Consider the following 13,684-nt stretch of genomic DNA (forward strand, 5'->3'; position numbering starts at 1 on the left):
TGAAGGACAGCGTGTATTATGTGTTTGTGTGAGCAGACATGATCGTTGGCCCTTAGAGGGAGAACATCTGACAGTATCCCCATGTCATCCATCATGGCTGTGCAGAGCTGTGCAATGAATACATGATGACAAGTCAGAGAGTTTCAGCTGCCTTTGTTTCACATCTAGACATATGCAGCGCAGGATAAGGTTACACAAACTGTGTATAATTGTGTGCATGTGTGAAATGAGTGAGAAAAAAAAAGGCAGACATTTAGGCCTATTTTAAATGGAGATTTTATTTGTGTAAATCTTCTTGGTTAAATTTGGAATCCACTCAAGCTAAAGCCAGTTTTAAGGCCGACCCTAAGCGTCGTACAGTATGTGGATTTGATGTTTAATCAGCGGAGCAGAAGTGGAAAGATGTCGGTGACTGCGTTAAGTGAGAGATTTTACGCCCTACACTAATCCCTGGTGAGAAAATCACTTTGCCCAGTGCCAGCTTTAAACCCAACGCTTCTCGGAAAAAGTGCAGCTGAAGTAAACCCCGTTCCTGTGCCCTGTTCAACCCCAGTGGCTTCATCCAGCTCTCAATGCCCTGCAAAATGGGCCTAGGAAAAATAAATTTGCCTGTTTTTCACTGTTTCCTTGTGACCCACATATAGTCCAGAGGAAAAAAAAAATCTAATGTATTTTTAAGCCACTCTTTAAAGCAGAGCCAACATCTTTCTTCTCTGGGATTTTTGTTGCCTTGCGTTGAGTCACTGCCACAGACTCATTTCCAGTAAATTACTACAGTCCTGCAGTTTCCATTCAGCTGCAGACCCGGACCTGCAGCCCAGGCTACGACACCGAGCTGCAGCTGTGACGACATCTCGATAGCTTCGCTGAGTAGGATGTGGGATGAGGGAGGCCAGACTGGAATCCTGGATCCTGAAGAAGAAGAAGAAGAGTGTTTTCAGGGAGAAGCCTGGTGTTGTGTCAACATTTCCAGTGACGTTGCCACAGAGGGAAAAATCCCTGCTGTTGGGAAGGCCAGGCTGTACTAATAAGGGAAAATGATTTGAGTGTCTGCTTAGATGACAGAAAATAAACTGCTTTCAAGGGAGAAGAAGGAGCAGAAATTCAATAATTACTTTCCAGGGAGGAGCACAGAAACATTAAAGGGAGAAGTTGTTTTCAATTAGATTACTGTAGCTTAAAAAAGCATGTACTCTGACTGTAAATTGGTAGTCCATGACTAAACTAATTTACTAAACTAGTGATTGCGCAATTAAAAAATAAGCTAGCTAGTAGAGACATTAGCAGTTTTTCAATCTGTCTATAAAATTCCTACAAAAATTTACTTACATATACAGTTAGCTACACAACTGTTAGGTGGCAGGTTGTACGTTTAAATATTTATTAACAACAAATCTTTACGTAGGAACTAGTTTATGTGGTACAAACCACTTACACCAAGTGTAAATCTTCACTTAATAAACAGTTAAGAAGCATCACTTTGTGTGTTTTTTTTTAGGCTGATTCTGGCACATCATATCTTCAGTTTCAGCTGGTTTTCGGCACAAATACAACAATAAATAAATAAATAAATAAATAAATAAAATGGAAAACACTAGTAACTTGTAACTTGGTAACTCTGTGTCAATTCAAAATTTCCTAAAGCTTGCAAGGCCCTGCCCTAACTCATTAGCTCACTAGTTCTTTAAAAACGGTTGTAGATTACTTCTGGGAATACTGAAGTGAAAGCGAAGAGGGCTGTTTAAAAACTACTGGTAATCTGTTTACTCCTTCGTTGAAGAAGGGTCATGTCAGTTGTATTGTTGCTACTTTCAGACCCCGCTCTGGAAAAGAAAGAGGGACAGGAAACAAAGAAACTCACAGGGTTTGCTTGGAAAAATGCTGCATTAGTCAGGGAGGAGAGGAGGAGCCGGATGCAGCTCCCCCGGTACTTCATACATCAGCTGATTTATGGGTTACACACACAGCACTTAATAACCCTCTACTGTCTCTGTGAGCATATGGGCCCTGGGGAGTGTAAAAGTAGTACAATGCCTGAAGCAGAGAGCGAAGAGACCCGGAGGTCAGTGTGTTGAGGGAACCTCCAGAATCCAATTTATTGATCCTTTAATTGTTCTCTGAGAGCCTGGATGGGCTTTGTGCCTGACTTGGACATCAGACATTTGTGTGATTCATGATATTTTTCCACAAACCCATACTGAGGCACCTTTTACATGTGAGTCATATTAAAAGATAATTTATTACAACTTATTATTTTTGAGAGTTTTGCCAGCATTTCTACTGGTTATGACAACACTGCACTCAGCAAATTCTCATATCTGGAAACATGGTAACATCTATGAATGAATCTAGTTTATGGGGCAAGAAAAGCAAACAGTCAGACAGTTAGACAGATTGTAAAGAAGCCAAATCTGTTGGTGTATGTTGGTAATGATGTTTCAATGGGCAGGAACACGGTGTACTCACAACTAGGGTATGGTCACCAACTATTACAACTAATTTGCAACTTGAAGGAAACATAATCCTGATTAGACAATGTTTTCTGTTAACACAGAGGAAATGTTGTTAATTAGTTTAAAGACTGCACCACGGATGGTTGCCTCAGTTCACTGTATGTCTATGTATATCCTGAACACTGTTGTTGTTGTTGTGTAAGTACGAGGTGCCAGTTGAAACCGGAGCCAAATTCCTTGAATGAATGTATCATTAACGCGTTACATCTAACGTGTTTAATCCATAACAGAACTTCAGGGTAAAAACGACAAGTTGTGGTTTTGTGTCTCAAACTGTTTATTGGCTGGGAGCAGTAGCTTCCTGCAGTCTCACTGCGATGTTGCCAGATAACCACTGGGTGTGTGGTTTACGTGTCAATTAAACAGACAAGATGCATGTACATTAATCAGGAAACTTCAGAGGTGCTGATGGGTGTATTTTGTTACCTTTGGACAGGGCCAGGCTGGCTGTTACCCTTGTTTTCAGTCTTTATGGTATCGACCTTCTCATTAACTCTTGACAGGAATGCAATTAAGCATATTTCCCAAAATGTCAAGCTATTCCTTTGAGAGGAGAGGCCCGGCATGCAGACCAAGGCCTTTGTTTGCATTTGTTGAGGGCAGAAATTACAAACATATGGATCAGGCTAAGTTAAAAAGCGTGAAACTTCGAGTGATTTAAAAGCTGGCACCAGATGCTCTTGTATTTGTCTTGTTTAGTTCTAGCTGGTTTGGTTGTTTTGTTTTGGATTTATTGGTTTGGTTAAACTGGTTTGTGTAGGTTTCTTTCTTTGTCCTCCAACCACTGTCATCTGACATTAATGAGGAAATGAAACCATCTTGGTTACTGTTGACATATGAAATAAGAGTGTTTCCCCTGTGGAGAGGGGAGTGTGAAAGTAGGTTACTTCTTACCGTCAGGGTCACGCGTGACGCTTCAAAGTACTTCCCTTGTCACTGTGGATACCAAACTATGTTGCAACTATATAAGCAACTTGCCTTGCCTTAACTTGCCTACTCAAATGTAAAAAAAAAAAAAAAAATTCACATTTTAGGCAGAGTTTCCTCCGATTATCAAATCAAACATTTCTTCAAGGCATTTCATGAATGAAGCAACACTTCTTTCACTTCTTCTGCAGCCTTCACTGGTATTAAATCACTCAAATCTGATCACTGTGGACTGGAAACATGGGAAATTAAGTGCTTTAAAGTATATTAGCTGCAATCAAAATCAAATGCAGGCTTTCCCCCGGAGCTGCTCCCTCACATCTTTACTGCTCTCTTGGTGCCACTGCTGGCAGCAGCTCTGGCTTTCATGTGTTCTCTTTTTCTTTTTGATAGACAAGTCTGTCAGCCGTGTTATACAGCGACTTCTCAATGAAAAATGAAAATTGTTTTAGGATGACACAGCCGACACACCAGATCATGTAAACAGTGCTGTATGTAGGCTGCAGTGGAGACTCATACAGTGGTCTCTGGGTTTTCAGTTCTCTTGTGCCCCCTGTGGACAAAACAGAAACCCACTTGCTCCAACTCTTGAATGCACAGCATTGTCTTGCAGTGGATTTAATTTTAATCATGTATAATAGCAAATCAAAGACTTTTGAACCACAACAGTTCTAAGATACAGAAACTGGAGATGATTCTCAGTCTGACACCTGACGAAAACCCATCACTTTATTTGCAAAGGCTGCAGAAGTTAATTCTTGTTGGACAAACAATCAAAGATTGATAAACTTCTTCAAAAAAAAATGGTTGTTGACAACATCGTGCAGTGGTTTCCCAACCTTTTTGGCCTGCGACCTCTTACAATGAAGAAGTGTCTACTCATCACAGCTTATGTTTATGTCCACCAAACGGGGATTTTTATCTCTAAACATGTCTGTTTCATATGAAAGAATATTTGTGATACAACTGCACAACATTCCACAGATAAGATTAATTCAAATTTGTGTAGCAGTGGAGTGATTTCCCCCATCTAATATCTAACATCTAGCGTCTTGTGACCTCCAAATTAAACTTGATATTAGGTTCTGACCCTGGGGTTTGGAACTGCTGATATAGTGGACATATTTAACATGTTATAAGAGGGGAGTCCTGGCATTGTTTCCGCCTCTCTCAAGTGGCCAAAAAAAGTCAGTTAATGGAGTTTTTAAAACGAACATAAACTGAATTAAGTCTGGCATATTTGAACTGAAGTAACACCTCCGTCCTCCAGCTCCTGGGATATTTTTCCTCACACCCTCCCGTTCCCACTTCTGCTCCACCACCGTGACAATCTGATCTTTCTCCTCACTTTCTGTCATTTTTGATAACCACCGTGTGAAGCCCCTGGGTCGTCTGTCAGTTTACACTCACCGCTGCAACTGACTGATTTAACACTCGAGTCCGATTCTCAGGTTTGTCAGCGCAGCATCGAGCATCAAATTCAACCCAAAACACTGGCGACATCTTTGGGGGGACTCGCTTGGGTATAAGAGCTAACCCCTCAGCTGAGTCCCACATTGATGAATTATACATGCCTCGCATCACACCTCCCACGCTCCAGCTTATGTAATATCAGCCATGCGTGGAGAAGCGTATGCATGTAAGTGTGTCTATGTGGATGTATTTATATCCAGACTGGGATTGAGGGAACGGTGAGTCATTCTCTTTGCTCTTTATTTTTACCCCACAATCTGCCCACCCACCCATCGCCTATTTCTAAGAAGAAGAAGAAGGAGAAAAAAAAGGGAGAGAGTATTGGTTTAGACATTTCCCAACTGTACAATGTTGTTATAATATCATTGCATCTTCATCCGAGTGAGACCGGGGACATCTCCTCCCATTATGGTGTAAAAAATAAATATAGTAAGGATGATCAGCCTCCTATAGGATCAAATTCTCCCATATAAAAAAATGCATCCTGTCACTTCCTCTGTAATCTTTGTTCCTTTCAGTGAGGAGTGAATGCGTAGGGTGATTACATTCTTCAATCGTCCACGTATTGCTTTCTTGGCTCACAGGCTCTGCTGTACAAACATCAAATCCAAAAATCACACAAAACCTCAGCTAAAATGAAATCTTAAGCTAAATGTCTTTCTACGTGTCTTGGGATCCTTTAAACACAAAAGGCTAGTGGGCCTAAAGATGTGGGAGCAAGTTAAAATGATCCACTTTTAGCATTTTGAGTCACTAAGCATTCATAGAGCCAAATAATTTCAGTGGCTGATCCAGTTTAACAAATGCAACCCAAATCTGCTTCTCATAGCAGCTTAATAACCTTCTAATGTGCCTTTAAGAGCCTTGAACTAATGTGTTTTCCCATGTAATTGCTCCAATTTGTCTACTTTTTCTGACCAAATACACAAAATAAAAGCTTAATTGATTAAACGATACCAAAAAACATAGAATGCATCGACTCCCATGCAACATGTACTGTTCGCTCCCCTGCATTGCAGTTTTAGTTAAATTATTCCTTTATCCGTGACCCTGTGATTAATTCAGTGTATAGTTACTTTGAAATGAAGAGTGGCTCCTCTCACCCACACAGCAAACACACAGTAAAGCATACCCTGTCCCCTCCCTACACTGTCTCTGACAAGAACTGATCAGATTTGGTGCATAGTCAGTATTTTAAGAGACTGCAGTCAGCACAAATTCAGTATGATGCTTTATTACATAACACTACACCTGCCTGCAACTCTCTCATCCGGTGCTCAGAAACCTGCAGGCCCCGCTCACACCTGAGAGCACATCACTGTCGCATTCCTGCTCAGTGCAACTGTACTAATCAGCATTTACTTCCAGACCACCGCTGGCGGAAAGGTCAGTGTCCCAGGCCGGCTGGACTGAGATTAATGACCAGGATGAAAGTGTCCCTATTCGTCCCCTCACTGAGTGAAAGTCACAGGATGGCAGACGGAGCCCAAATCAGCAGCGACATCTCAGCGGTGGCTTGTTACTGCCGCCGACCCAGTGTGCTCAATCAAAATGTCAGTGCCCCGGGCCTGGCAGGGAGGCTGAGGTCTGGGCAGGCAGGTCTGGGGGGTGGTGGTGGGGGTGTAGCTGATAGGGGTCCGCCATTGTTTCCTCTGTCTTGAAGAATGCTATCGTGTGTGTGTGTCTCTGCCACGTGCTACACTGAGGTGAAGCCAAAGGGGCGGCCAGGAGTGCCCCCCTCCAAACAAAATGACGACAAACAGACGCAAAACAACCACAAAGAAACACAAAACGTCTACAAAGATACGCAATACAGTCCCAAGGAGACGCAAAAACAAGCACGAACAGATGAAAACGGACTGCAGCGAGATGCAGAAAGACCACGAAGATACACAAAATGACTACATCATGTCGTCTCCAGTCATTTTGTGTCTCTTTGAATCTTTGTCCTGAGTAAGAGGGGTGGGGGACCTTTTCCATGTCTGTGTCCAGGGGCCCGTTGTCACACAAACTGTCCATGGCTGTAGACTGTTTGGACTGGCACACAGCAGCTCTTTATTGATATAATCATAATTTCATTTTAGAATAATTTATTACACTGACACCCCGCGCCCCCCCCCCCGCACACACGCACACCTCCACCCCTTTATGACGGTGCCCCAGTCAGAACCCCTTGTTGAAAAGTTTCAAAACCCACCCCTGGTGTTATGTAACTGTTCTGGTAGGATGTCGGGTTAGATGGAGTCGTCCTGAAGTGCAGGGACGACAAACGTTTTTACGGTGAAAATCCATTATAGATGAGGATGAAACTTGTTTATAGCACAACTCATCTGGATCAAGAAACCACCAGACACTCTGCAGTTACAACTGATGCGAACACATTACATAACAGAGCAGCAGAGTGGATGGAGGAGGAAATCCTGAAGTCTTGTGTCTGAAAAGCATCCGACATACTCACTGTGCAGCGTGATGCTATCTCAGCCAAGAGACATGCCCAGTCTTATCTTCACACTGTGCAAAATGTGTCATCCTCAAAGACACAACGCATCGCCGAGACAGATTCTTATCACGACGCCACAGCGCTTTTGTCCATCTGAAAAGAGGAGAGAGACAAAATTCCATCAGAGACGAAACAAAGAAAAAGGCTTCTTCAGAGCAGAGTTAATTACAGAGATGGATGACGTTTCTGCAGATGTGTGTGTGTGTTGTTTGCCGAAAGGCCAAAAGAATTGGTTTCAAAACTATAACAAAACAAGTCAGACTTCAGCTTTTGCTTCTTAACAAGTATAAATGTTATGCTTCATATCCTGTCGCTCCTGGATGATGCTGCTATCTCCGTCTTCCTCTCTGATGGACCTTTCAGGCCGAGCAGGCTGAGACTGCACAGATAACAATTCAATATGATTATGAAAAAATGCAGTCTGATAGCAACACTGGAGGAAAGTTGGTCTGTAAATAAGTAAATAAATCAATGACTCTTCCTGTTGGGAGCACGGAAGATTCTGCACCAATCTGGCCTTTGGTTTTCCAGAAAAGTTCTTCATACACAAATAAATGGATGGTTTGTCACACTTGCGTACAGCACGAACCATCTATGAAATGTTTACATAGTGCTCACGCATGCAGGCCTTAGATACCCGCTTAATTTCAGATTTTTTTGTTCACGACCTCTTACATTAGAATTGTGTTAGAATGGGATCTCTCTGCGGCCAGTATGGACAAGAGGAGCAATTAAAATGGCCAGTAATTCATGAAATGTACGTGTGTGTGTGAGAAATGTTTTAAGAAAGACTTGAAAAATATGAACCTATCATTTGACCAGAATATCAGTTAATTTTATGCCAGTTATTACTGTCTGTGTGGCTTTCTTCAGACTGCTCTGCTTCCTCTCACAGTCCAAAGACGTGTAGTTTAGCTGAATTGGTGACTATAAATTGCCTGTAGCCGTGAGTGTGAATGATTGTCTCTGTAAGTGTGATAGGCTGATGACCTGTCCAGGTGTACTCCACCTCTGTGAGCTGGAATAGCCTCCAGCCACCACCCCCCGCCCCCCGGGATGATGCACAGGGTAAGAGATAGATAATGGACAACATGTGACCTGTCAGTCACATGTTGTGTCTGGTGATGTCATCTGTTTTCTATAGCAATACACTTAATTGAGACACATTAATGAACGATTCAAATATCCCAGTAATGATTATTAAACTCAACAGTTTAGCTTTGTCCAAAAACAAAAGGAAAAGGGGAATTTACAACACACTGCACAGCTGGAGATCTGCCTATAACCACAACATGAGGAGCACAAGGAAGTATTAGCAGAGAAAACAGCAAAATAAAGGTTAAGGGGAAAAGAAAGAATATTACAAAAAGAAAAAAAAGACTGTTGATCTGATTTCTCATGATAAATAATGCTTAAAAAAAGCCCCACTCCCTTCTTCCTCCCCGCGTGCTGCCTCAGACGTAGGAGCACGCCATCACTCCCACTGTGCCACAGGTGAATATGAGGCTAATGCCTCGATTTACAGGGGATCATCACCGCTTGGATCACATATTGACTGGCTAAATGAGTGATGGGGCTCTCTGACTCAGTCGTCAGTCCCAGCGGCTCCGAGGATGAATCACTGTGGGGATCCCAGCGGTCCAAGCTGGACACAGCCACAGAGTGAGTGAGGTGTGTGATGCTGCTCTCTTGTGGCTTTTAAGGAGAATAACAGTCGATGTAGTAACTGTGGCTTTCCATTCAGGACTATAGGAACATGCCGTGCAGTACTATGAAATCTCTTTTCTGTTAACCAGCATGTCACAAATGATTTTAAAGGTTCAGTCTGGTGATAGTCTAGATTTTTACTCAGCAACAAATCCCATGAAAAGAAAGAAACAACAATGAACTGATCTTACAAGCATTGCCTGATATGAACATAGTTGTAAATATTCTCTGAATATGATGATTATTCAAGGATATATATCTACAGTCACTACTTAATAATGTAGCATCTCCCAGTCTGTTTTCAGTAGCTCATCATCATTTACTCTGCCCTCAATTCAGGGTTTTTCATGAACTAGTTATTATCGATTCACCCTCTATCAGGCTGTGCCTGATTTTTATTCCATAAAGTATCAAGAACGGGGTTTATTTAGTCTTTTCATGGGATTTGCTGAAAGTTACAAAAAAGATTGGGAACCAGTGCTGGCAAGATCTTGTTTGGTTGAATTCAAAAAAGCTGAAGATATTTTTTGGTCTGTAATACAGGCCAGAACATGAAGGTGAAATCAGTTCATTGTAAACATGATGGAACAACATTATCCTCCAAAAATGGACATGAATTAAATGGATGTAAAAGGTCCAAAGATCAAAAGTTTACAGAGGAATTTGCCCTAATTTTTCAAAGCATTTAAGTCCCTTTTTTTTCAGGATTTTCAAAGTTTCCTGGATTCCTACACATTCATCAGACTGTACAGTCCTTCCTGTCTGGTGTAGGAGACAAAGCCAGAGAAAACAAAGGGTGTTGGCTGATGTTTGTCACACTGTCCCTCACACACGACCACTGTCGGTCAAGACAATAGTCCCTCATCAGAAACTAATCACTGGCGAAGGAGAGGACCCAGCGGGGAATCCTCATTGTTCTTACCAAAGAGGAGAAGCAGGGGCGTGTAGAGCAGACGCTCTGCAGAACAATGGAGGCATATTTTGGCTGTTCTTCATAATTTAATATGAAAGGACAAGGGGACAGAAGACAGGATGAGGTGACTTCCAAAGTTAGGTTCATTGATGCAAACAACTAATCATCCAAACCTCATCTAATCTGATGAGCAGCAATATTTACTTACAATATTTCTAACCTATAAATAGAAAACTATCACCATCAAAACTATAACAACAAAAAGATTCTTCAGCTCTTAACTCCTACAGCTTTCACTGCTCATTTACAACACAGTTCAACTGTTTTCAGTGCTTACACTTCAGTCAACATCTCAACACGTTCACCTCAGCTCCTTTTTTTGGGGGAGTCGGTTTAGTGACCAAACCATGGGCATTTGAGCTGCGCCATCTTGGATTTTAGTGGCAGTGTACTTTACATATTTGGCGAAGAGGCGCTTACTCTATGGGTCAGCCGCGGTCAGCCTGGCGAGAACCCGGCCACTTAGCTCGGAGCAACCGAGCTAGCATAAGGCTAATCAGCTAGGCTAACAAGCTAAGCGGCAGCTACACGCAGCTACATCCACCACACGACAGTTCCCTAGCTCGACCCGACTAGCTAAAAACATTATTATTATTATTGGAACACACCGCAACAGCGTTCCCAACATTAGCTGCTCCGGTCTTCTATCTGTATCAGCAGCGAACATAAATCATAAGCCAGCGGCAAAATATGCTAATACATGCTAATCAGTGCAAACATCCAGGTAAAATAGTGAGAAATTTACTTACACAGACTCCTTCGACGGTCGGTTAGTACAGTCCACGCTACAACAAGCCATATTGTCACCTAACCTAAACCTATCCGAACATTGGCAAACACGGACACTGCAGCCCTTGTCAACCTCTGGAGGTAGCCGGCGGCCTCTGGATGTGCCGCCTAGCCCCGCCGATGCTGTAGCAAAGAGCTAACTGCCTGTGGTCTGTCTATGGAGCTGTCACTCAACGTAACGTGTTTACGGAGGTGGAAACTATCAATAGAGACCTAAAAACAAAAAATGTACCAGGTTGTAAATATGTTTTTTTAGGCTGCAAAGTTGGCTATTTTAACATGGGGGTCACTTCTGGAGCCAGGCCCCAGCGGCAGCCGAGGAACTGCAGCTTTTTGAACGCGGAAGTGATCCTCACTGCTGAAAGCTACAGACACCCCCAACTCCCTTCCTTATTTTTTTTTTCCTAATAACTTTATCAAAAGGGCCATTATCAGTGCAAATTCCTTTGACTGTAAATACACTTCCCATCCTGACTCAGACTTCATTGTGTGGACACTGCAGGAGAATGTGTTCCATGTTTAGGACATTACAATACATGAGGTCGGGATGGAGGACGTCTCTTGAAGTACACCGAGACAGAGATCACAGCTTCGTCCAGACGGCAGGCGCTGCTCTGACAGCGGGTCGGGCCTCCGATGGAGACTGGCCCCATGGACTGTTTGTCTGTTGTCTGCGCTTTATATACTGTACATTATGAGCAACTGGAGTCAAGTCAGCGAGCACAAAGACAAGGTCAATAACGTGAAGTGATCTGCCCGGGTCAAAAGACTTGGCCCGGTTCCAGCCATTGTCGGAGGGGTGTTTTTTTTCATAGTAAGCATGCAATCCCCTTGTCTGCACTCACCCTCAACTCTTGAGTATTTCCTGTGGAGGAAACAATAAGACAATAGCAGCGAGTGGCTCGGTGGTCAGCATGAAGGGGCAGTTCTCAGAAGGCAGGGGTTTGGGCTTCATGATTAAATATTTTGATATGCAAAGAAGCTGTGACAAGCTGTAAACAATGTAATATCCAGAACACCAAGAAGGTTTTTTCAGGACGTTTTGATCAAACGTAGTTTTGTACTGCCTTTCTTATCTACCCACTGCGCAAAGACACGTCCAAACGACGTCTTTTCGACATCGTCGTTGCACGTCCAATTTTGGTCCCCTGAAGGTGCAGACTGTGACGCCAGAAGACGTCTTTTTTCCGACGTCTACCAAACGTCCAGTATTGACGTCCACAGGACCTCTGAATAAGGGCTAATTGTAGTCCAAATTTGAAACTCATTTTAGACATCGTTTTTATACTGCTTCTAGACTCTGTGCACAACCGTAGTCCCATTTCAGAAGGTGGCACACTGTTCCAGTTCATTTTCCTATAGCTTCATTTGATTGTCTCAGCAGCAGGTGACAACTGGAAATGCATACAAAGGCGTGATGCATTTCCAGTTTAAACCTGCTGCTGAGCCAGCGAAGCTACAGGAAAATTAAATGGTACAGGAAACGGGTCCTCCACCTTTTGGAAACACTGGGACTACAGTTATACACAGAGGTTTACAATAAATCACAATTTAATCCCCACTTATTTATTTCCATTTTTATTTTTGTCAATCACTGGCACAAGCATGTCAATAATAAAGCTTTTGACTTCTGTTGAATTTCCTGCCAACTAGCAGTAAAAACAAGGAACATGAATTTCATGGCTTGCATGTGGACATTGTTTCAGTGTTCATCAGTTGAAGCCAACATGCTTTACTTTTGATTGTCTGCCAAAACTAAATGAAAGTGATAGCCAATAACTACCAGTAATAGAAAAATAAAAATAAATAAATATTTTTAAAAAAGAAAGAAAAAATTAAATAAATTACACAGCCCGCCTTGCTTGGGTCTGTATCACAGCAAATAAAGATACATATACAACAAAAATTTAAAACAATAAAAATTAAAGTGCTAAACAATATGTTTTGAGGTAAAATCCTACCAGAATTATTCTGAATACAGAAGACAATGCACAAAAGCTGTGACAACATTCTCCACAACGGATAATCAGTCCTGAGTGACTGCTGTGTATCCTCCACTTCTTTGCGGTGCTTTGCTTCATCCTCTGTCCTGTCATCAAATTTCATAAATCCAACTGCGCGAGCAGAAAAAGACAAATAATTAGAAATATGTAAAGGCAAGCTGCGGTCATACTGTACTGCTCTCACCACGCGTACCCTTACGCAAAAATATGGTGACTACATAGATACACAAATAACAGGACATTTCGCAAAATGTAATGCGGCTAGCAAACAAACTCCACTAAACAATGCTAACAACAACACAACACAACAACAAACATACCACTTTGAAAACAACACGCACACAATACTTACAAACTGTACGTTCCCTGGCTGAAACGTGTGCAACCACATTCAACTTTACGAGTCCATCTCTGTTACTGACCTAACTTACTGACCGAAGAAACGGAATGGAGCAGAGCGGCAAAGATGCGAATTGGATCATTAACAGAAAGAGCGCTCACTCTGTCGCCGTTTCCAAAAACTAAGAAAAGTACAGAACACTCACTCTGATACAACTTCCACGAACCAAAGGAAAATACACATTTCACATTTTTATAACTTTTAACTTATGAACTTTAAATATTACTTTTAACCTTTAAAGACAGCACACGTACACCAAATCCCCATATTTGTAAGCAAAAATATGTTGCCTGTGCATCCACTACCAATACTGGATTAATACATCTACATCACCACCTGCCTATATCTTCGTGGCTCGCTAGCATGTAAAAAGCATATTCCCTGCCATGAGGGAACCGC

The 13,684-nt window shown here is 42.2% G+C and overlaps 1 long non-coding RNA gene across 1 annotated transcript; it reads right to left on the reverse strand.

Annotated features, from left to right (window-relative positions):
* Positions 1–441: 441 nt before the first annotated feature.
* On the reverse strand, positions 442–10,892 carry LOC121192276. The gene is made up of 3 exons (XR_005895182.1): positions 10,843–10,892; positions 7,372–7,506; positions 442–912 (listed from the first exon to the last, which is right to left on the reverse strand). It is a non-coding gene; the product is annotated as an uncharacterized LOC121192276 (long non-coding RNA).
* Between the last annotated feature and the right edge of the window lie 2,792 nt (positions 10,893–13,684).

Source organism: Toxotes jaculatrix, chromosome 13, assembly GCF_017976425.1.
Source record: "Toxotes jaculatrix isolate fToxJac2 chromosome 13, fToxJac2.pri, whole genome shotgun sequence".
NCBI lineage: Eukaryota > Metazoa > Chordata > Actinopteri > Toxotidae > Toxotes > Toxotes jaculatrix.